The sequence below is a fragment of the Schistocerca nitens genome, chromosome 3 (genome assembly GCF_023898315.1).
Source record: "Schistocerca nitens isolate TAMUIC-IGC-003100 chromosome 3, iqSchNite1.1, whole genome shotgun sequence".
Taxonomy (NCBI): Eukaryota; Metazoa; Arthropoda; class Insecta; order Orthoptera; family Acrididae; genus Schistocerca; species Schistocerca nitens.
The window spans coordinates 43,275,933-43,299,997 of NC_064616.1; positions in this window are offsets into that span (position 1 = coordinate 43,275,933).

Here is a 24,065-nt window from a genome sequence, read left to right on the forward strand (position 1 = left end):
TTAGCGATCTTTTGTTTAAACTATATTCCATCGATTTGACTGACCCATAGGATGCCATGAATTAAAAAAAAAAACTACCCCATACATGTGAAAAAATATCTATTTAATTAATTTGCATAAGTTTTTTATATCAACATCGTGTTAGCGGTACAATAGTTAATGGGAGAGTGTGCACGAGTGGGTGACATGGATCAGAACAGCAGGTTAAGTGCAGAACACTATTTGAATAATTTTTGCATAAAACGCACTGCAATACTTTAAGGGGGGGGGGGATTGACAAAGGAAAATGAGTGAGAAATTGCGTTCAATAGCATGTGAAATTCTAAAAGTGTACCAGAAAATGGTTGGAGAAATAACTGATTAATAATTTGGTATCAAGGGCGCTGCAATAGTTTAAGGAAATGGATGTGACATGGAAAACCACTTAACAGATCAAGTGCTTAACAGATTAAGTGCTGACAAATGCCCAAAATTTAGGTTCAGACACTGAGAGAACAGTGCCCAACATTAGGTTATGCAGCATGTTAGCCCCATGTAATTGCTTCTTGCAAGACCTACATGTTTCCAAACAGCAGAAAATGTTGAGCAATAGAAATCCAACCCCCACAGTGTGAATTGTTTGTAAATAAACAATATACCCTTGAATTTCCTGTTATGATATCGTTCCTTTCCACCAATTTCCATATATTCCATTAGCTGCCTTGAATCCTCTAAATTGTTGAAATAAACAATAATCCACACACAGCAGTCGATTTCCCTCAAAAAGACTGATCAACTGAGACTTTTTCCCGCCAGTTTCCGGGAGGGAGTGTTAGAGGGGGAGGATTAACAAAGGAGGAGAGGTTAATTAATTGTTCAATTTAATTAAGTAGTCAATCAAATTGATAAGAGTGAGAAGGGGGCCTATTCCAATAACTCAGACCTGAGAGTGTACCTGTAGCAGCGAGGTGGGAAGGGGTTTTGGGAGGTGGAGGGGGTGGGGGAACATTAGGTTAAGTTCCTGTCAATCAAAAGAAAGGATTCTTTTAGCGAAACAATAGGCTAAGCACCTGTCAATCAAATGAAAACAATAGGTTAAGTACCTGTCAATCAAAGGAGAACAATAGGTTAAGTACCTGTCAATCAAAGGAAAACAATAGGTTTGCCCCTGAGTGCATACCTGCCCCTGATGTAGGCAACCCGCACTAACAGTGTGCACTGGTGGTGGTGGTTAGTGTTTAACGTCCCGTCGACAACGAGGTCATTAGAGACGGAGCGCAAGCTCGGGTGAGGGAAGGACTGGGAAGGAAATCGGCCGTGCCCTTTCAAAGGAACCATCCCGGCATTTGCCTGAAACGTTTTAGGGGAATCACGGAAAACCTAAATCAGGATGGCTGGAGACGGGATTGAACCGTCGTCCTCCCGAATGCGAGTGTGTGCACTGGTGCCGCCCTTGCCTCACTACTGCCGTTTGCACATTCTTCTACGATGATCATCAGGTGACTGATAAATCCCGAACTAGTTGGTAAGAGAACCTGATGATATTAATTGAGGCTCCATTCGAAATGCTTCCTTCCCCACGTTCTTGGCACACCACAGAGCATGATTTGTACTTGTTGTTCCTAATGGTTTTCTAGAGGCCAAACTGATTGTATATAGATGGCTGCATACTCTCTCGATCGGTAGAGCCTTCCTTGTTGCTTCCACAACATCAGGAAGTACTGTTACATTTTCCTTGGGAGTCCATATGAGTTATGATTTATGGGTAGATTTCATGAACTCTTGTTGGCAGGGATCGACCACTGTGAGGCAGGCATTCATTGTTTTGTGTCTCACAGTTCCGACTGAATGTTGGAATGACGTCTCTGTGTTGTACCACAATTCGGTGGACAACGTTCTGTGCTGACAAACCGCCATGCTGTAAAATGACAATGCTCACATTGTCTAAGTTTCAAGTAAGCATATTGAAAGGCTGTGCATGGTATGCAAACCACATTGTTCCGTTCAAGATTGGAGACACAGCCCTTTCTACCTTATTTTATTGAGAATCCTGGATGGTTATTTCCTCCATTTTGCAGGCAGCTGACGTAGCAGTTTACTGTGGTCGAATGTGCTCCAGGAAATAGGTTTCTAAACAAAGAAAAACAAACTACACAAGTTTCCAGAATGAGATTTTCACTCTGCAGCGGAGTGTGCGCTGATATGAAACTTCCTGGCAGATTAAAACTGTGTGCTCGACCGAGACCCGAACTCGGGACCTTTGCCTTTCGCGGGCAAGTGCTCTACCAACTGAGCTACCGAAGCACGACTCACGCCCGGTCTCACAGCTTTACTTCTGCCAGTATCTCGTCTCCTACCTTCTAAACTTTACAGAAGCTGTGAGACCGGGCTTGAGTCGTGCTTCGGTAGCTCAGTTGGTAGAGCACTTGCCCGCGAAAGGCAAAGGTCCCGAGTTCGAGTCTCGGTCGGGCACACAGTTTTAATCTGCCAGGAAGTTTCATATCAGCGCACACTCCGCTGCAGAGTGAAAATCTCATTCTGGAAACATCCCCCAGGCTGTGGCTAAGCCATGTCTCCGCAATATCCTTTCTTTCAGGAGTGCTAGTTCTGCAAGGTTCGCAGGAGAGCTTCTGTAAAGTTTGGAAGGTAGGAGACGAGATACTGGCAGAAGTAAAGCTGTGAGACCGGGCGTGAGTCGTGCTTCGGTAGCTCAGTTGGTAGAGCACTTGCCCGCGAATGGCAAAGGTCCCGAGTTCGGGTCTCGGTCGAGCACACAGTTTTAATCTTCCAGGGAGTTTCAAACTACGCAAGTCATTAAACTGGGGCGAAACTGTATGTCAGCCGGTTTCTTTTTGGATTAGTGTATTACTAGGGCGCTACACAAGTTGCTGGTAGTTTTAGGACTGATTCTACTTCCTCCTTTGTGGTGATATGCTTGATTGAGTCCCCCACATTACATCAAAGAAGACACCATTTATGGAGTGAAAAACTAACAAAATTAAAGCAAACCACAGACATTTGCTTGTAACACTGTCGTGCCTCCGTTAACAGAACCAATTTTTTGAATCGTGTTTAGGAATAAACGAGACCTTCTGTGGTCATCACGATGACTGCCTGTTAGTGATAAGTGTGAAGCACAAATGCCTAGGTCTGAGCAGATCCTCACTGGGGCTATGTATGAGGGCAGGTATTTCAGCACTGATTAAGTACCAGAAGGACTGCACTTTACACGCAACCTTTGTGTCTTCATTTTGATAATGTTTCATATAAACAACACAGTTTACTGTTGTGTGCTCAAAAAAAATGTTCAAATGTGTGTGAAATCTTATGGGACTTAACTGCTAAGGTCATCAGTCCCTAAGCTTACACACTACTTAACCTAAATGATCCTAAGGACAAATACACATACCCATGCCCGAGGGAGGACTCGAACCTCCGCCGGGACCTGTTGTATGCACTTGGGGATCAGAAGAAAAGGACTGTCCTAGCTGTCCAGTCTTTCTCGCACTTCATGTTTTCCTAAGGAATTCCCAGTATTTAGTGACTATCAAACTCGATGGAATGGCAAGTAGCGCTAAAAGTAAATGCTGACAGGACAAAATCAGTGTGCAAAAAAGAGGAAGTGTATCAACTCAGGTATGGTTCAGCAGAAGATACTACAAGATGCTGACCTGTTTCCATATGTCAGCAGCATTATCTGTAATCATGGGAACATAGGTGCAGACATTTGCAGCACAACTGGAAAATCTTCTCCAGTCTTCCAAAAAGTGTGATCCATGTGGCAATTAAACTCTATAGGTATATCTGCAGAGATTCACCTTTACTCCTCTGTCACTCTACTGATGGCCATATACGCATGTGGGAGCTGTAAAGTGTGAATCTACAGGGCTTCATCCGTACTCCTCTGTCACCGGTGGTCATATACACATTTGGGAGCTGTAAAGTATGAAATACGGCAGGTCATTTCGACCAGCCTTTCTTCTACTTTATTTACTCAATCGAACTAATAATTGCATGCTGAGTGATCAATGAGACTATTAGAGCAAGTTGACAGTGCACGTGATGCTGAATTCAATAGCTGTTACTGTGATGGAGGAGATGAGTAGTTGTTCTGGTCAAGACAGCCACAGCTCTCGCAGAAGAGGCTTAATGGTGCCAGTTCGGAGAATACGACAGAGAACAGATATAGACGAAGTGAAGCGGACTGGCGCCAGTGCTTTAACACAGCGGAAACCGCTGTAGAGGAGTCGGCCTCGCCAGTGGGGTCGCTTACCACAGGACGCAGGGCCATCATGTATCATCCCTGAAAGCAGAGAAACAGTAGTTTTTACAGCTTCTTTTGTCGAGTTGCATCGGACGGAGGGAGCTACAGGTGTTCCCGGCTGCATTTCACCATTTTGGCAGGACTGCTCATATTGTTCCCCAGGAAGCCCCCAGTAAGATCGGTGTCAGCTAGGCTGGCGAAAACTACTACTACTACTACTACTAGAAATACTACTGGGGGCCAGACACTGGGTGGCCGAGAATGTAGGGAGGTTATTTTTTTTTTTTTTTAAGTCACATAGACGTGTAGAACTGCACGGTTTCCCACACACACAAAATACCAGTATGTTGATTGTAACATAGCCCATGACATAAGAAATCGTCACATTGGACACCCGTTCGATGCCTCGAGATGTGTTGAGACTGGAGGAGCTGTTTTTCTTGTCTTTTGGAGGGAGACTCAACAGTACATGAACTACCACTGGAGTTTTTCCGTGTTCTCATTTGCTGGTTTAGCTTCTTGGCTCACTCTCCATGTGGAGCTTTCTGCAGAGAAGTATGTAGCGTGAGGAGCAGAGATGTGGTCACAAACTGCAGAGGACTGCAGCTGAATTTCGGTCGTGAACTGAGGAGGAGATTGGTTTTGGACTTGGAGTCTGGGTGCAAAGGTGGATCCAAATGAGAGAAGGAGGCAGAGGTGCGCTATCCGACCCAACGCTGAGGTTTATTGGGCACTGCATCTCGAGTTTTCTGCACACTTATGGTCAGCATTTCGTAGCATCTGCACCAGGAATCGTTACAGTGAAATTCTGTTACTTCACTGTACGAGTATACCCATTGCAGCAGCAGTTTTTATCCGATTTAAGAACATCAGGGTATTATGTTTCAGCGTTCAGTTTACTGTCACTGTCATTCGTATTGATCACAGTCACAACGCGTTATCCATTTTCTGTAAGTCACAGTTAAAGTCAAGTCACCATTGCTGCCTCAGCTTTGTCAACTGTCTATCAGAACAGTGTACTTTACGAACATGAGGTGGAATATAATCGATGTGTTATATTGATCTATGTTTCATTTAACTCATGTTTTTACGAAGAAATCTGCCATAATATTCAATCCTGTGTGTTATTCAAGTGGACAAGAGCCCTTGATCACCTTTAATAACTGTACGCAGTTATGTGGGAAGCAATAAGAGTAGTCTTTGAGAGTACAATCTGTCGTCTTCAATTTGACTACACAGGGCCACATTTTATAGCCTTTTGCGTTTAAATTCATTGCGTATGATTTTCACAGTTGTGTCACTGAAGTGGGGGTTCTGTGTCTTAGAGACAATGAGAGGCAGAAGTTCATTAGAGGTACCCACATTCCTGCCCACGAGAGACACGCGTTATATATATGGTGCTTAGTTACCAAGCAGATTCAGAATCATCCTGGCGTTTGTGTTTTAAAGCCCCATTAGGCGGCAGTATTATCATGATCTCAGACGAGAGTCGCTAGTGAGTTAACTTTAAAAGTGTTTCTGGTCAAATGGAATTAGCAGATACTGAATAGGCTCTGTGGATTTTGGTGCATAGTGATTGCATCTTTGCATTTTTCTTGTTACTACTTTACTCCAAAATAATTGGCGAAGATAGGCTCTACACAATGTAGCGTGCTTTTACCAGAGTAGCGTGTGTCATTTATTTGATACTTCCAGAAGGTAGATGTCTCTTGTCACTCGATTCGCACCCCTGTTATTACACCACTCACGGCTGCAGACAGCTCGTCCTAACATATGTTGTCAGCTTGTTCTTGGCATATTTCTCCTGTCTGTTCTAAATTGATGCACTAATTATTCATGTTTATACAGTAATGCAGCTCTAAATCAACGAAATAACAATAATGAGTAATGAGGTTCGACGTTGAAAGTTATCAGAACCACGTTTCAAATGATGAAATACTGAAAGGAGTAGTCTATGCATCAACGACAAAATTATTGCTGACATAAGACTGAAGCTTGTGGTGCATGTTCTACACATGAAGAATGGAAGAATCCACAAAGCAAAACTGTTCTGGAAACAGATAAAATACAGAGGTAGAGGAAGGCCTCGAGGCACCCGGAAACGAACTTTGCAAAGGATCGTCAGTGAATGGACATGAAATGGACATGAAATGGAAGGAAACTGGAAACATGGTAGCTGATCGAGTTCGCTGGAGAAAACTAATTGCACGATATGATACTTAGCGTAGGAGGAACTAAGCCTAAGTAAGTAATTCGAAAACTGCATTCAAACATGAAGTCTCTTGAGAAGGTGGGGAGTCATCGAAATCAGAAGTTTCTCATCTGCTGCTATTCCCTTAGTTGCCGTACAAATAATACAAGGAACTTTACCATCTGTGAAAGTAATACATAATATACAGGATTCACTCATTCTAATAAAAAACTATAGAGAGAAACTACCTCCTAGTTTGGCACTGTACCTTATAGATGGCTACATATTGCAAGGAGTGGACACCTAGTCCATGGAATCCATGGAGTTCGAATTACCGCACGCCACATTTTACGAGTAACTAAATGGCTCTGAGTACTATGGGACTTAACTTCTAAGGTCATCAGTCCCCTAGAACTTAGAACTACTTAAACCTAACTAACCTAAGGACATCACACACATCCATGCCCGAGGTAGGATTCGGACCTGCGACCGTAGCGGTCGCGCGGTTGCGGACTGTACCGCCTAGAACCGCATGGCCAACACGGCCGGCTTACGAGTAACTGACAGCATTTTTTGGTTTTGGCAAGGTAACAGGAATAAGCTGTAGAAGAAACCCAATATTCTTTTAGCTGACAATGAATGTGGTGAATTATTTATTTATTTATTTTCATTTTTTGTACACGCTTCAAGTTAAGGATGGAAATTTTTATTCGTTGCTTACCGACTACCTCATCCATTTTAGACTAGAGACCAGCCAGCAAGCGTTTTATCTTTTTTTGTATTAGATGCTGGTATTCTACTCGTGCAGCGTAACGGGCAGCTCGTTGGCTCGTATGCGACAAAGGGAGGTGAGGCAGACCCAGGTCGTATTCACGCAGTGGATTAATGACCGTGAGCTGGTACACTGGCCAACTTCATTGTGTTTTTTGGCAGTGAAGTCCCATTGCACTCGGCGTTTGTCTGTCACGCAGCTTAAAATACAGGCTGACAGGTGGAAGGAGGATTTGAGTTAACGCCACCTCCATAACGAGACCATTACTGAGGAATTGCAAGCTTGTAACGGTCGTAGTTGAAGGACGCCATTGGCCGTTTCCTTTCCAAAGGAACCATCCGAGTATTCACTTTAATCGATTTAGAGCAGCCACGGAAGTCCTATATCTGGATAGATGGGCGGCAGATTTGAAAACTGTTCTCTCTGATTGCGAGTCTAGGGTTTTACCTACTGCCCCACGTAGCTAAGGAACACCACTGTAACGTAAGTGTCTCTCAACAGTGCAGGCTGCAAGACCGTGTTGATCATAGTCTTGTCTATTAAGCACGGAGCCATCACTGTAGGCCTATTGAAGCGGCAGTTATTGGGAAACATTAAATCTGCCATTCAGTACGACATCTACCGGCCAATTCAAGTTTGGGGTGTTTGTGGTTGAAGAGCAATGAAAGCCAATGCAATCGTGTGTGTGCAACAGTCCAGCATCATCGAACAATCGAGAAACCTATTGCAGTGCTCCACTGTCGAACCAGCTCTGTGTAGTAAGCTGCACGGTCTGCCTAAGTCACGTGGACTACATCCCGATCTCGGACCGCATTACTCTATCTGACTCATAGTATCCTGACAACAATTACTGGACATTAATATGGAGTGTGTCCACCCTTCACCTTTATGACGGCTTCAACTTTGCCGGGGACACTTTCAGTGAGCTGTGGTGTAATGACAGCCCGTAGTCCCTTGAGAGCAGAATCCAGAGAAGGTAGCGATGATAGACGCTAGGGTCTATAGTGAATTCGACGTTCTAACTCATCCCAAAGGTGTTCTGTTGGGTACCAGTCGAGACTCTTGGTAGGACAGTCCGTTTCAGGAATGTTTTTGTCCACAGATCATTGCCTCAAGATGATGATTTATAAAAAGGTGCATTGTAAAAATGGCTCTGAGCACTATGGGGCTTAACATCTATGGTCATCAGTCCCCTAGAACTTAGAACTACTTAAACCTAACTAACCTAAGGACAGCACACAACACCCAGCCATCACGAGGCAGAGAAAATCCCTGACCCCGCCGGGAATCGAACCCGGGAACCCGGGCGTGGGAAGCGAGAACGCTACCGCACGACCACGAGATGCGGGCAGGTGCATTGTAATGCTGATACCAATAATACTCATCTCCGGTCATTTTGTGTATTGTAGACAGTACGCAATGCTGTAAAAGATGTTCATATCATTTCGCATTTACCGTTTTCTTAAGCTCAATAAGGGGACACATCTTAACCACGTAAAATACCACCTCCTCCGTACTTCACTGTTGACACTGTGGTGTCACTGCCAGACACCACACTTGCTAGGTGGTAGCTTAAATCGGTCGCGGTCCATTAGTACATGTCGGACCCGCGTGTCGCCACTGTGTGATCGTAGACCTAGCGCCACCACACGGCAGGTCTCGAGAGACGTACGAGAACTCGCCCCAGTTGTACGACGACGTTGCTAGCGACTATACGGACGAAGCCTTTGCTCTCATTTGCCGAGAGACAGTTAGAATAGCCTTCAGCTAAGTTCATGTCTACGACCTAGCAAGGCGCCATTAGCCTTAGATAGCTTGTATCTAAAGAGTCGCACTTGTATCCCCACAATCTCCAGATGTCTCATCAAGAACGATGTATACAAAGGATGGATTAAAAGATAAGTACCAAAGGAGCTACGTACTTTTCTTTATAGCATTCATTAAGTCTCCTGTTTCAGACCTCACTCCATCCTTCGTGAGTTAGCGCATGCATCTTGGCCGCCTCTTTCAATTAGTGTACGTAGTGTTGGCAAGTCTGCCGACACTACAGACACTTCACACGATGGCAAGTAAAGCTCTCCAGATATTCGCCAAACCCGAACCCTCCATCGGACCGCCACGGTGTATAGCATGATTTATCACTCCAAGTAACTCGTTTTCAGTCAGTGGCGTTGCTATTTACACAACCTCACACAGCACTGGCTGCAGAAATTCGTGCCTTATGAGGAGATTTTACAACCATCCTCTACAATGCTTATGTGTCTCTGTTGGTCAGTATATGAGGTTTGCCTGCTCTTGGTTTAGCTTTGGTTACTCCTTCGCGTTTCCACTTCACAATCCCATCATCAACAGTCAACTTTGCGATCCATAGAAGGGCTGAAATGTCGCATTTGGACTTGCTAGTCAGTGAGCTCTCGTGGCCGACAACTCTGCCGTTACTGCTTCTCTATTGACAGCACAGTATTCTCTGTTTATACTGGTGGGTTTGCCGGCCGGCCGGTTTGGCCGAGCGGTTCTAGGCGCTTCAGTCTGGAACCGTGCGACCACTACCATCGCTTAGAATCCTGCCTCGGGCATGGATGTGTGTGGTGTCCTTAGGTTAGTTAGGTTTAAATAGTTATAAGTTCTAGATGTTAAGTCCCATAGTGCGCAGAGCCATTTGAACCATTTTTGAACTGGTGGGTTTGCCTCTCGCGTCAATTATTGGTCAATTCCACGTTACATTGGGATGACCGGATACTTTTATCAGATAGTGTGTGTGATTTACTGCACTCCATTCGATCCTGTTCAATATACTGGCACCACACACACGACTGTCCTTGCAGCATGTACGAGGAGAAATTCCTCAGTGGCTAATAAACGAAAGTTAAACAAAGTCAATTTTAATTTGAGAATGGTGATGCCTGATGTGTTCAATTAATCAGAAAGACAGACTTTAGGCAAAGGATCCAAATTTCATGCCCCACCCCCACCCTCTCAGTTTTCCTGGCTTACAGTGAGAAAATTAAAATCAGTGAAAATTAATAAAATAATGTTGAAGTATCAGTGATACGATGCTGTAATCAAAGGTTGATAACGGCTCATACAAACAAGATAAAAAGAATAGAAGGAACTAAGTTACACATTTAATATTATTGTACAGTGTTATTACTTCGTCCTCTAAGTTGTGCCAAAGGAAAATATAAACCGAAATATGAAGTTAAGTTTCAGGTATTTAATGCAAAGCTGGGGACTGAATCAGCAGAAAAAGTGTCGTTCAAACATTTGCAATTATCAATATTTATTTTCTTAACAAAATATATATGAGTACATAGGAATGAAAGGATAATATGTAGGTGACAGAGTCCTTGCTTCAGACTTCGCATATGTTTTTGCTTAACTACCAAATAACGCAAAAGAACTCTACTTCTCTCCCTTGTAAAATGGCAAGAACTATGCCCCTTACATGAACTCATTTAAGATCAAATAACTCACGTTGAGCGAACAGTAGGGCTGAGCAAAAATGACTGACAAGGCACAATGCATCATGCAGAGGATATAGTATGAACGTATTGAAATAATTAATGTCGGGTGATGGTTTTAAAGTAATTCACACGACATGAAAACTTTGTGGAAACGCGTCGATTTACTGGAGGCTAGTTTATCCCAGGGAAGTACTGAGAATTGACCGTGGCCGCTGGAGGAGCGGCGAAGGGAAGCGCAATAGGCAGCTTAGGGCGGCTCAAACTCTGAGAAAGCGGTAATGGGGCGCGGTCGCCAGCCCCCTTAAGATGAGTGACAGTGAGTGGGTGGTTGACGCCATGCTGGTATACCGGGAAGCAGATGGAGAACTTGTACGCCTGTTAATAAATGTCTGTCGTCCCGTATTCAGTGAAACATGTGAGAAAGCCACCCAAAGCTATGGTGAAGAGGTCAACAGAGGTCAAAATATGCGTGTTCGTGACTATAGCAAATTCACGCTGATTTCACGGTCTGCAGAGTCTGAAGTAAAGCAGGTGAAGAGCGACAGAATGAAATATGCCGGCCTCTGATGGGAACGTAGGACCAAGGAATTTGAAGTACTCTCCTGGGAGTCAGAATTCCGGAAAAATTGGTGTTTTGTGCAGACGCTAACCTTGATGGGTGGCCTGGGAGGAGCTAAATAGCAAACGTTGAGAGGAAGGGAAATTTTGTGGGAATATATTCACTTCCCAGAGCAGGCATTGGTCGGGGCTGGGAAGTGACGCATTATTAACTCGACTTGCGCTGCAATTGGCGTAAGTGATTTTGCTGGAGGGGAAACCGAGGCGAAGAGCGGACTGTGAGAAGTCTCCGTAGGGTTCTTCCGTTCCCAGCTTGCCTAGAGTGCGGACGTGGCGTTCTTTACTCAGCTTGCCTGGGAAAGAGTGAGCATCTCTGCAGTTTAGGACCTAGCAAATGGAACGATTGAGCTTGGAGATAGAAAGTTTTGGTTCAGCTATGTACTGAGCAAGATAGCTAGGAGTGAATAGACGAGCGCAGCCTTGCAGCACCACAAGGTCGGCCGACGTCTGCACAACGACTCCGCTCCGCCACGCTGTATTCGGCGATATTGCGCCTTCTCCGGCCACTGATTAATTTGTTGGTTCACTTCGGCAAAGTTTCCATGAGGGTTTCATGGGCCGCGTATTGTAGAATTCTTCTTGCACTTCACATTAGGCCAGGGTCAGTAGATAGGAATTACTTTTGAGATCACGCTTTACTCCACGCAAACCCAATTTATTACCACTGCGTGTTAGGAGAGCCATGTAATGTAATGACTGAAGGTCGTGAGTTAAAAATAAATCTGTGCTAATCGACTGCATATCTTTTCAATCAAGTAGTTGAAATCCCAAGTCACTTTCTTAATTAATTTTATGTTCAACATTTGCATCTGGTGTCAATAGCTGAATATAACATCAATGTGCACCCCTTTTAATTAAAAGGGATCAATTCTGAATCAATTAATGTCAACACTGCCACCACAGTTCAATCAGGAGTCACAGGGCCTTATTACTTTCTTTGCGTTGTCCGACATTGCGGCAGTTTTGCACTCTCTGTTGATCTGTTAGTCAATTACCTGGGGTGAACACACACCAAAACCAGATATGTGACGGTTAGGGTGTTACATATGGCTGACCCATGCTAGGATAGGATACTTCGGGATTTGCTAAGAAGTAGTCTTGAAAAAGGAAATTTTTCCACGTGATCCATTGCTTATTCATTTTTAATTGAAAAACGGGTAGCATTAGTTACAATAAGTTACATTGTCTTCTTCATGTTGCTGTCCTTTCAAATTGACGTTTATAGGTGCCTGTGCATTGTATTTGTGATTTGTTGGAGTACTTATGATGTGCAGTGCCGTAATCAGCCGATGCTGAGCACACAGAACACAATCATTGGTACTAGCCTTTTGGGTGGAATTCTTCATGAACTGTTTGTCAGGTCATTGCTTACACCCAGTGTATCAATTTGTGTCCTGATATATGTTTTGTGTTATCTATTTATTGAGTGTAAGGGGTACCTGGGTTTTGAGTTTTCGTGTAACATAAAAGTGCAAATGATAACGAGGGGAAAAGCCAAGACAACGACAGAATACAATCAGACTGTTACTCGGGAGAACATGGGTGATAGTAGGGAAAGCTCTACCGATGAGCGTGACGAACGCGGGTTGCAACTTCCTGAAACTGCGTCTCACGACTGGTTTAGTCCGCGGAATAGCAAGGACGTTGATTCAGGCAGTGATACTGAGGGCTCGGGAGACGCAGGGAGTGCGGGATTTATCCATAAGTATGGAAGATCCAGCCTAAGAAGCCAGAGTGTGTTGGAACAAAACGGTGTCCGACGATTATCAAACGATTCATTCACAAGTGATCCGACGGGTGCGCGGAGACGGTACTTGTCTAGATATCGAAGGGTTCCTCAGAACAGAGGGGAAGAGTTGCATTTTCAACCACAACAGAACGAGGATCACAATGCGGCTACTCTCAAAAATATTACTGACCTGTTGCAACAGATGCAAACGGTGAACTTAGAGCAGAGCGCCAACCTTAATGCCGAAATTAAAAAGGCGAATTCGGAGCTGAACTATAGGCTCACAGAAGTTCATAGGGAAGTAAAAGAGGAGGTAAAGAATCTCGGCGTCAAAATAGAGAAAGAGATTGCCATCATCAAACGAACGGCAATTGAAGCCAAATTAATTGCGAAAGGTGCAAGGAAAATAGCGAGAGAAACTCAGCCGGCCAGAGTGGCCGAGCGGTTCTAGGCGCTACAGTCTGGAACCGCGCGACCGCTACGGTCGCGGGTTCGAATCCTGCCTCGGGCATGGATGTGTGTGATGTCCTTAGGTTAGTTAGGTTTAAGTAGTTCTAAGTTCTAGGGGACTGATGACCACAGCAGTCAAGTCCCATAGTGCTCAGAGCCATTTGAACCATTTTGAGAGAATCTCGGGACTCCACGCAAAGCACAGCAAAAGTAGGAAAGGTCATGTTATCAAGGCTACAAAGCCGGATAAAACGTGTCGAAGAAAAGCAACAGTAGCTACGGGACATAGGACATAACGAGATGTTGAAAGAGGAGGTGGAGACATTAAAAAGAAATTTAGAGAAAGAAGGAAAACGTCTCATTACAGGGACATCAGGAAAGGAGAAGGGTGTAATTACTGCGTCGACTGAACCGTTACTTGCCGGAACACAGATAACCGTTTCACGGTGTGACAGAGTTGACACTATAAGCAACGGGAGCCACGCCTTCATTCACAGCTCTGAGGCAACGACCGAGGTAAACACAGACAGCGCGCAGCGGTCCAGTGAGCACAATTGCTTCCGGCTGATTAGATGTACCGAACAAAAATGGTTCAAATGGCTCTCAGCACTATGGGACTTAACATCTGAGGTCATCAGTCCCCTAGACTTAGAGCTACTTAAACCTAACTAACCTAAGGACATCACACACATCCATGCCCGAGGCAGAATTCGAACCTGCGACCGTAGCGGTCGCGCGGTTCCAGACTGTAGCGCCTAGAACCGCATGGCCACATCGGCCGGCTGTACCGAACAACTGTCGAACATACAGAGGGGGAGAGATGACGATAGCATGTTGGAACGAATTAGTCCACGTCCCGAAGTTCATACGAATCGTAAGAACGGTCGAAATGATAACTGGAATGATGACCGGTTTGACTACAAGCATTTTGTATCAGTCCGAAAGTTCCATCACTACAAGAACGAAGGTAATAGCTTGCGTCCAAAAACGTTTATGGGACAATTCGAGTTATCTTTGCCCCCACACTAGCCATTGATGTACCAGCTATATTTTGTGAGCTCCCAAATGGAGGGCGCGATCGCTGAGTACATGAGAAATGTAGCGAAGACGAGCGTCTCGTTCGAATAATTAAAAAATGTCTTCTTGGGCAAGTATTGGTGTAAAGAAACCCAAGAAAGGATCAAACAAGAAATTATGATGTCCAGAGATATGGAAGGGGCAGGGTACCGAAGTCCGGTCAAATTTTTTGAAAATATGACAAAAAGGAACCAGTACCTAGACAACCCATGTAGCGGTGCGAAATCATCAGACTGTGCTACATGAAACTTCCCATCTCGTATCAACAATCACTTGCCGGTCGTTGTGGTAGCGATACTGAGGTATTTAAGGGCATTTTGCGCGAACTGGAATTCGCATTTCAAGAAGAACAGGCGCGGGAAAAACGCCGACAGCGTGAACAAAATAACAACCGTCGCAATATTGGACCCCAGTGGGATAGTAGGCCAGCACCAAAAATAAGAGTAATGACGACTCGAAAAGAAGGTACACGGAAGAAGAGCGACACTCTCCGATACAACATAGTAAATCACAAAGGATCTGGGGCGGTAATCAGCAATCGGGAAGGAACAGGAATTATGGTTACCAAACTAACAACCAGGAAGAGGTCAAAGTCCGCCCTCCGAAGCCTGGTACATCCCACCTTAACGGGCAGGATTACGAATGACTAGACCAGAACGCGGACAGGAGTTGCAAAACGTCCGTAACCTCGGAACTAGTCATTAACATAAACATTATCGAATACGAGGATGTCACCGAGTTACTCCTCGAAGAAAAGGAAGGGCAACAAAATAAAGAAATATACCCAGTAGTCAAAATCAAAATAAGTGACTTAACGGTGGCCGCTATAATTGATAGTGGAAGCCAGCTTTCAGCGATCTCAGAAGAGGTATTTAAGACATGTAAGAATGTGCTGAACCCACCGACTCTTGCCACACAAAAGACGAAGGTCAGGGGTGCATTACTTGGAAAGAGTATAGAAATACCTCAACAGACACGTTTAGAATTCGAATGTCAGGGACATCAGTTGACTGCTAACCTTTTTGTCATTCCTAAACTGTCCACCGATGTTATCATTGGTATGGATTTCCTATCAACGAACAAAGCCATAATCGATTTGGGTCGAGGAGAAGTCACATTAGGAGAGGGTGATAAAATCCATCTTCATTTCGATGAACAGGCAATCCCGGGGCAGGTACAGAAGAGCTGTCTCAGACTACAGTTTCCAAACCAGGAGGAGTCAACAGGTGAAGCCGACGGCGGACAGGACAATCGAGATAGTACTTCGGAAGAAGCACAGTTAGTAGAAATACGTAAGGAAATAAGCGAGAAATTGCAGGGCATAAAGGTCAGAGAAAGAAGGGTTAGACAATGTGCTAAGAAGGAATATTGAAGTTTTTCTTCCCAAGACGGGCTCCATAAAGGGCTATCAATATAAATTTGACATAAAGAGGCACAAACCGTTTCGAGTACCGCCGTACCCGATTCCGTGGTCGTACCGAGATCGTGTTCTTATCGAACTCCAGCGGATGCAGAGGGAGGATGTGATAGAGCCAGCAAAGTTACAATACAACAGCCCCCTCAGGACCGTAGACAAAAGGAACGGGGAAATTCGACTTGTGTTAGATTCCCGGCAGATCGATACGATCATAGTTCCGGAAACCGACAGACCCGAGAGGCTCGATGAGTTGCTGCAGAAATTCCATGGACTTTCTGTGTTTTTCTCTCTGGATTTGAAATCCAGCTTCTGCCAAATCGAGTTGGATCCAGAATGTAGAAGATACACGGTGTTCATCGCATTTGGTAGATGCTATCAATTGAAGAGACTCCCCTTTGGCCTGAATATTTCGTCTGCAGCATTTATAAGAGGATTAGGAACAATTTTGGATGAGTGGTTAAGGGAGAGAATAACATGTTACGTTGATGATATCCTCATTGCGGAAAAGACATGGGAATCTCACAACAATCTTCTAGGAGAAGTGATCTCCAAATTAAGAAAACATGGGGTGACGGTAAATATAAAAAAAGTCCTGTTTTGGAGGAAGACAAGTACATTTTTTGGGTCATGTCATCTCAGGGGAAGGAATTATGCCAGACCCAGAGCAGATGAGGGCAATCGCAGAATTTGCAACGCCTACAACGAGGAAATAGCTGAGAGGCTTTCTCGGTGTCGTGAATTTTTACAAAAAATTCATATATATAGAGGCACTGGCGACACCACGACTGTGTCAATTAACCGGAAAGAATGCGGCGTGGGTATGGGACAATGATGCAGATAGCGGATTCAGTATGCTAAAATCAGCTCTGGTAAAGGCTCCGATTCTGTCACATGCTGATCTGGCGCATGATTTCTGTATGGCCACGGATAGCGCGCGTCCGCAGCTCGTGGTCGTGCGGTAACGTTCTCGCTTCCCGCGCCCGGATTCCCGGGTTCGATTCCCGGCGGGGTCAGGGATTTTCTCTGCCTCGTGATGACTGGGTGCTGTGTGCTGTCCTTAGGTTAGTCAGGTTTAAGTAGTTCTAAGTTCTAGGGGACTGATGACCATAGATGTTAAGTCCCATAGTGCTCAGAGCCATTTTTACAGAGGAAATCCGGGTGAGACGTTGTGGGTGGTGTGTGTGCCAGAGGAAGTAATGAACAAGCTCATCTGGTATACACATCTAAGTTATGCTCACTTCCGACCCAGGAAGTGCTTCTTGAAACTAATAAGCGTCTGTCACTTCAAAAACATGGAGAGACGAATACGCAAGGTTCTCGCGGTATGTAAGAAGTGTCAGAAGGCGAAAACACGTACTGTAACCATGCAGCCGCCTCCGTACCCGATTATTCCGGAGAAATGAAGACAAATAGCGGCGACGGACTTGATAGGTCCGTTACCAACTACACAAAGGGGTTATAGATACATCATGGTGGTCTTAGAATTAACGTGTAAGTATGTCACCCTGACACCATTGAAAAGAGCAACCGGGACAACGGTGAGCAGGGCGCTACATAATGATTTCCTGGCACAGGTGGGGCCAGTAGAGTATATTTTGTCAGACAATGGGCCACAGTACAGGTCGGAGGTATGGAAGAGAACACTTGAGAGTCATTGAATTAAACCAGATTTCATATCCCGCTTCCACCCCAGTTCTAATCCCTCTGAAAGAACAATTAAGGGTTTACGAAACCTTTGCAGATTGTACTGCAGTAAGAAGCACGCCACGTGGGACATCTTCATCAAAGATTTCCAGGAAGTAATTAATGAGATACCGCACAGCACCACACTGTTAGCTCCAATTACGGTACTAAAGAACCGGAGCCCGTTGGACAGGCTCCGTCAGTAAGTGGAGTTTCCTCCAAGAACACGTCAGCGACATGGGAGCGTCGTGGAGGAAGCCCTACAAAATATCCGACGTGCGGGCGAGAAGCGCAAAGCACGAGCGAATAGAGGGGCGCGAGTACGACAATTTGTGGTTGGGGAAAAGGGACTCATTAAGACACACCGACTGTCAAACAAGCAGAGAAAGTTGTGCCACAAATTCTTCGCCGCGTATAGTGGGCCTGTGCGCGTGCGGAGAATAGCGCATGCCACCGCATTGGAAGTAGAATCAATAAAAACAGGAAAATCACTGGGAGTGCATTCGATAGAACATGTAAAGGCATTTGTGGAATGATGAACTGCAGACTTCGTACATGGAACTGTAGTAAATATAGGCTTATAATAAGGATTTTTGTTAAAGTGTCTTGTTTGTTTGTGTATATACTGATCTTAGTGGCAGAATGTCTCGTTTATATGTGCCGATATTTTGGGTTTTTATTATTAATAATGATATCTCGCCTCTCGATGTTGTGAAAGTAAAGTGCACTAGAGTAATTTGTAAAAACACATGATTAAAGAATGGAAAACAAGTATTTCTGGGCGTACCCCTAGAAAAAGATAGACTAGGAACTCTGTAAATTACAGAAAAGTTCCCCGTAATTGTATCTCCGTCATTGGAGAACATATTTAAGGTGGCCAGTCCAGTAGGTCGTTACGAGGAAGCACCGACGCATCTCGTATGCCCCTGAATACGTAAGAGGTGGACAGCTATGCGCAGTTGCGTGAATTAGCGCAGCCAGTGCATGTTAAAAAAGAATCGGATGTAATCATCTACAGAGCAAACAGAAGCATTAATACGCCAGAAATACTTGTTGATACCAAGATAGTGTAACAACTGCGAGTGTGAGCAGTGAGCTATATTTGTGTTGTGACATTGTGACATTTCTAATCCGAAACATGTTCACAGGCCTTATAAAACCATTCGTGACAAAAGGAGAAAACGGGAAGAAAATAGAGCAGAGAAGAAGTGTCGCAATAGAACACGATAAAGGACGCTATCCAAACTTCCAACAAAAATCTTGGTAAGATTCACACATGTCTAAGTTTGTTGTGTTTTATACATGTTCGCAGGCACAATAAGAGGGACGTCTGCCACATAGGGAATTCAGAAGAAAAAACAAGATTAGAGATAAAAAGTAGTAAATAGTAGATATGTAGTCGGGTTGGCCAACACCGTGTTAGTCGTAGGAATTGGTAGTTAGAAATGGTGATGGGATCCTGTCCAGGTAATCTTGATTCCCTATCCCTTGATTGTGTGTGGGTGTGAACGACTGTGAAGGAAATTGTCTTGTACATTTTTATGTTTATGCATAAGAAAGTTCTGTTACATTTCTATTTTAATTGATCCTGAAGTTGATTTACAAACAAGTAAAATTATTCCTTTTGTAATGAAACAAGTTCATCGACTTAAAAAAATGTATGGTACTGATGGTTAAACATGAGCACTTTCCATGTACTAAAATTAGTTGTCTTAGTGTGGTAAGGTGGCGTAACTGAGCAAGAGGGAGTTGAAGCTACGACACCTGGCACACCACACACGAGCTGACAAGGAACGAGGACGACAGCAATGAGGGAAGCACACAGCTGACGGTGGTGATGGCATGCAGACCACGCCCTGAATCGACAGGGACGGTGGTCAACTCAGCAGCCAAGGAGAGGTGACATCCAGCACCTCTGTGTACGACAAAGAGGTCGGTCCTGGTCTCTGTACACGGTACGGATCGGGGGCAGCAATGAAGAGGTCCAGGAAGGTTTCTATATTTGTTGCTCGCCAAATCATGTGGAGCGACAGCCCAGCTGACCTTTTGTGCCTAATGACAGCAACTTTGAAGGCCTGAGCAAAAAATAGGCTCTTGTCTGATCACGATCCCTTCCTTGCAATAAAACGCCTATAGAAGGAGCAATGACCTGTGGCTGAGCCGCGTGAGGTCACCGATCATAGATGCACCGATGGGGTCTTGTGCCTGTCGGACAAGATGTCAACAATGAGCTCTTAGGTGAGAGCCATCCTGCCTCAAGAAGATGCGGGTGCCTGTGGCGCCATCTCGATAATCGACGTTGCTCTCTTCTCAGCCGTTAGCCATCCCTCAACTTACTAGTCAGAACTGATGTCAGTTCCGTTCCTGCAAGAAACTTGTGCCGTGTGTGTGAGTGCGTCAGTGTGGATTCAAATGAATAACATGCGCCTCAACGAACGTAAAGTACTCATTTGTTCTGTTTATGAATTATGTTATAAGAAGGTTATGATTTTATAAATGTGACATTTGTTAAAACGTCATATATTTGTCATGCCACGTCTCTTTGTGTTAGAATAATATTTTATACTTATACCTTGTTACAAATACACAACAGTGGTTGCTCAATACTCAATGATTCTTGTCATTTTGCTTGTGTTATATATATATATATATATAAAGGTACATGTGTGTACACAATCCAGACACTGGACTGGGCCAGACCGTGTTGCATTGTGTAAAGATGACACTTCCACCAGGCACAATATAAACATCCAGAGACAGTGAGACACAAAAAAAACCTTTATTTATAAAATGTCAAACGGGCGTTCACATATAATTGAATGAGAGCAACAACTACCAACTTCACAAAATGTTACACAAATGTTGTTCATGTATGTTTTTAGTAATTTAAGTCCAGTAGGGATGGATAACTAAGAGTGAATGGACCTTAAGTTATAGTTGCGGGTCTTTCCATTCAAATGACAAGCACAGAGGTGCTTAAACATGTGTATTTGCCCTTTGCGACGTGTTTCCTTGTAATATAATTGTAGTTTTCTTTTGAGTACTCTGACCAATAATTGTCTCAGGAATCGGCAGAGATTAAATTAAAATTAGACTAAATAATGACCACATCTTTAACGGTAAATCCAGTCATTGAAGGCAGGTACCCTAGGAATGAGTGGGAGTTTGCATCAGAGAGAAGGCAGTGATAATCAATCGCCCATAACTAACCATGCGAACAGATTAAAATAACAGATATTAATTTTGTACCACAGGTGGTAACACAATAGGAGTCATCACCTGTACTACAAAATTGATTTGAAGAGAGGGGCTATGTAAGATGGCAAGAACTATGCCCCTTACATGAAGTCATTAAAGATCACCTAACTCACGTTCAGCGAACAGTAGGGCTCAACAAAAATGACTGACAAGGCACAATGCATCTTGTAGAGGGTATAGTATGAACGTATTGAAATAATTAATGTCGGGTGATGGTTTTAAAGTAATTCACATGACATGAAAACTTTGTGGAAACACGTCGATTTGCTGCAGGCTAGTTTATCCCAGGGAAGTACTCAGAACTGACTGTGGCCGCTGGGGGAGTGGCGAAGGGAAGCGAAATTAGGCAGCTTATGGCGGCTAAAACACTGAGAAAGCGGTAACGGGGCGCGGCCTCCAGCTGCCTTAAGATGAGTGACAGTGAGTGGGTGGTTGACGCCATGCTGGTGTACCGGGAAACAGACGGAGAACTTGTGTGCCTGTTAATAAATGTCCGTCGTCCCATTTTCAGTGAAACATGCGAGAAAGCCACCCAAAGCTATGGTGGAGAGGTCAACAGAGGTCAAAATATGCGTGTTCGTGACTACAGCAACTTCACGCTGATTTCACAGTCCGCAGAGTCTGAAGTAAATCAGGTGAAGAGCGACAGAATGAAATATGCCAGCCTCCGATGGGAACGTAGGACCAAGGAATTTGAAGTACTCTCCTGGGAGTCAGAATTCCGGAAAAATTGGTGTTTTGTGCAGACGCTAAATTTGATGGGTGGCCTGGGAGGAGCTAAATAGCAAACGTTGAGAGGAAGGGAAATTTTGTGGGAATATGTTCACTTCCCAGAGCAGGCATTGGTTGGCGCTGGGTAGTGACGCATAATGAACTCGACTTGCGCTGCAATTGGCGTAAGTGATTTTGCTGGAGGGGAAACCGAGGCGAAGAGCGGACTGTGAGAAGTCTCCGTAGGGTTCTTCCATTCCCAGCTTGCCTAGAGTGCGGACGTGGCGTTCTTTACTCAGCTTACCCGGGAAAGAGTGAGCATCTCTGCAGTTTAGGACCTAGCAAATGCAACGATTGAGCTTGGAGATAGGAAGTTTTGGTTCAGCTATGTACTGAGCAAGATAGCTAGGAGTGAATAGACGAGCGCAGCCTTGCAGCACCACAAGGTCGGCCGACGTCTGCACAACGACGCCGCTCCACCACGCTGTATTCAGTGACATTACGCCCTCTCCGGCCACTGATTAATTTGTTGGATCACTTCGGCAAAGTTTCCATGAGGGTTTCATGGGCCGTGTATTGTAGAATTCTTGTCGCACTTCGCATTACGCCTGGGTCAGTCGATAGGAATTACTTTTGAGTTATTGCGCTTTACTCCACGCAAACGCAATTTATTACCACTGCCTATTAGGAGAGTCATGTAATGTGATGACTGAAGGTCGTGAGTTAAAAATAAATCTGTGCTAATTGACTGCATATCTTTTCAATCAAGTAGTTGATATCCCAAGTCACTTTCTTAATTAATTTTATGTTCAACATTTGCATCTGGTGTTCAATAGCTGAATATAACGTCAATGTGCACCCCTTTTAATTAAAAGGGATCAATTCTGAATCAATTAATGTCAACACTGCCACCGCAGTTCAATCAGGAGTCACAGTGTCTTATTACTTTCTTTGTGTTATCCGATATTGCGGCAGTTTTGCACTCTCTGTTGATCTATTGGTCAATTACCTGGGGTCAACACACACCAAAACCAGATAAGTGACGGGTCGGGTGTTACACCCTCCGTGGAGACAAAAAGCTTTCAGGAATTTCTATTGATATTTACATTTTGTGGGCAATGTTGGATTCTTCTTTGTAAATTTATTATAAAACCTAAATAACAATAACAATACTGATTTTAAAAACTGCAACTCCTCGCGAAACGCTTGTAATATGCATTGAAATAAAAATAATGAAACCATAAAAGCACGAAATCCATTAATATGACGTGAGTAGTCGCTATAAGAACAAGTTGAGTTTTAGAAAATAGAAATCCCTCCACAGGCCTAACAAATGTTGGGACTTTGGATCGAAAGAATAGTAGCCCCGATACTTACAGAGAGACTCATTCGTCATTGCTTATCGGAGATGGAACATGCCTGTATAGTATCGGTTAACCACAGAAGTGTCCATGTAAAGGTCCCCGACTAGGCTCGCTTATAAACTGCAATGATGCCCACTTCGGACCAGAGATAGAAACATGGCTAAACACCAACTATTAATGTCATTAAAATTCTAAATTCCGCTTCGGATTACGTTGGAACGATAGGGTAGGTGCCGATGGTGGAGGTATTTTTAAAATCATAAAACGTTTGGTAAACGTGTCCTGCTGCGTCAAGCTGTCCGTAGCTGCCTGTTGCACATCCTCGGCCGACACGAACTATCGACCTTCAACGCCTTTTTTAAGGGGCAGAAGGCGTGGTACTCCCATGAGGAGAGATAAGGACTACAAGGCGAGTGCTCGAGTATCTCCCACTTGAGTGGGCGTAACTTCTGCGTTACATTAGCGGCATGAGGGAGTGCGTTGAACTTGGGGCACCGTCCCACAACGGTGATTTTCGAATGATATGCTGCTCCATACACATTCTCCATTCTCCGATGGATGTCCGTCGGCGTTCATTCTTCGGCAGCCAAGAAAAGAATAACAGCCCGTTTGTGCTGTTGGGACGCATTTGGTAATAACGTCGCCATAGTTCACGTTTCCACATTTGCCACACGCACACAAGTCGGAAAGACACGAATGCCACACTACGATGAAATGACAGTTAAATCAAGACCTGACGCTGTCGACAGGCGTTGATATACATCAACGGGGACATTTGAAAATGTGTGCCCCGACCGGGACTCGAACCCGGGATCTCCTGCTTACAGGGCAGACGCTCTGTTCATCTGAGCCACCGAGGACACAGAGGATAATGCGACTGCAGGGACGTATCCCTTGCACGCTCCCCATGAGACCCATATTCCCGACTTAATATCCACACACTACATTCGTAGCGCCCCTGCCCATTACACTCATTACTCGCGGCAGACAATCTTACCGAGTCCCGTAAGAGTTCGGGCAATACGTGTGCATCCACACAGAAGAAGAAGGGCAAGGGCCAGTTAACCTTAACTATATGAAGATGGTAT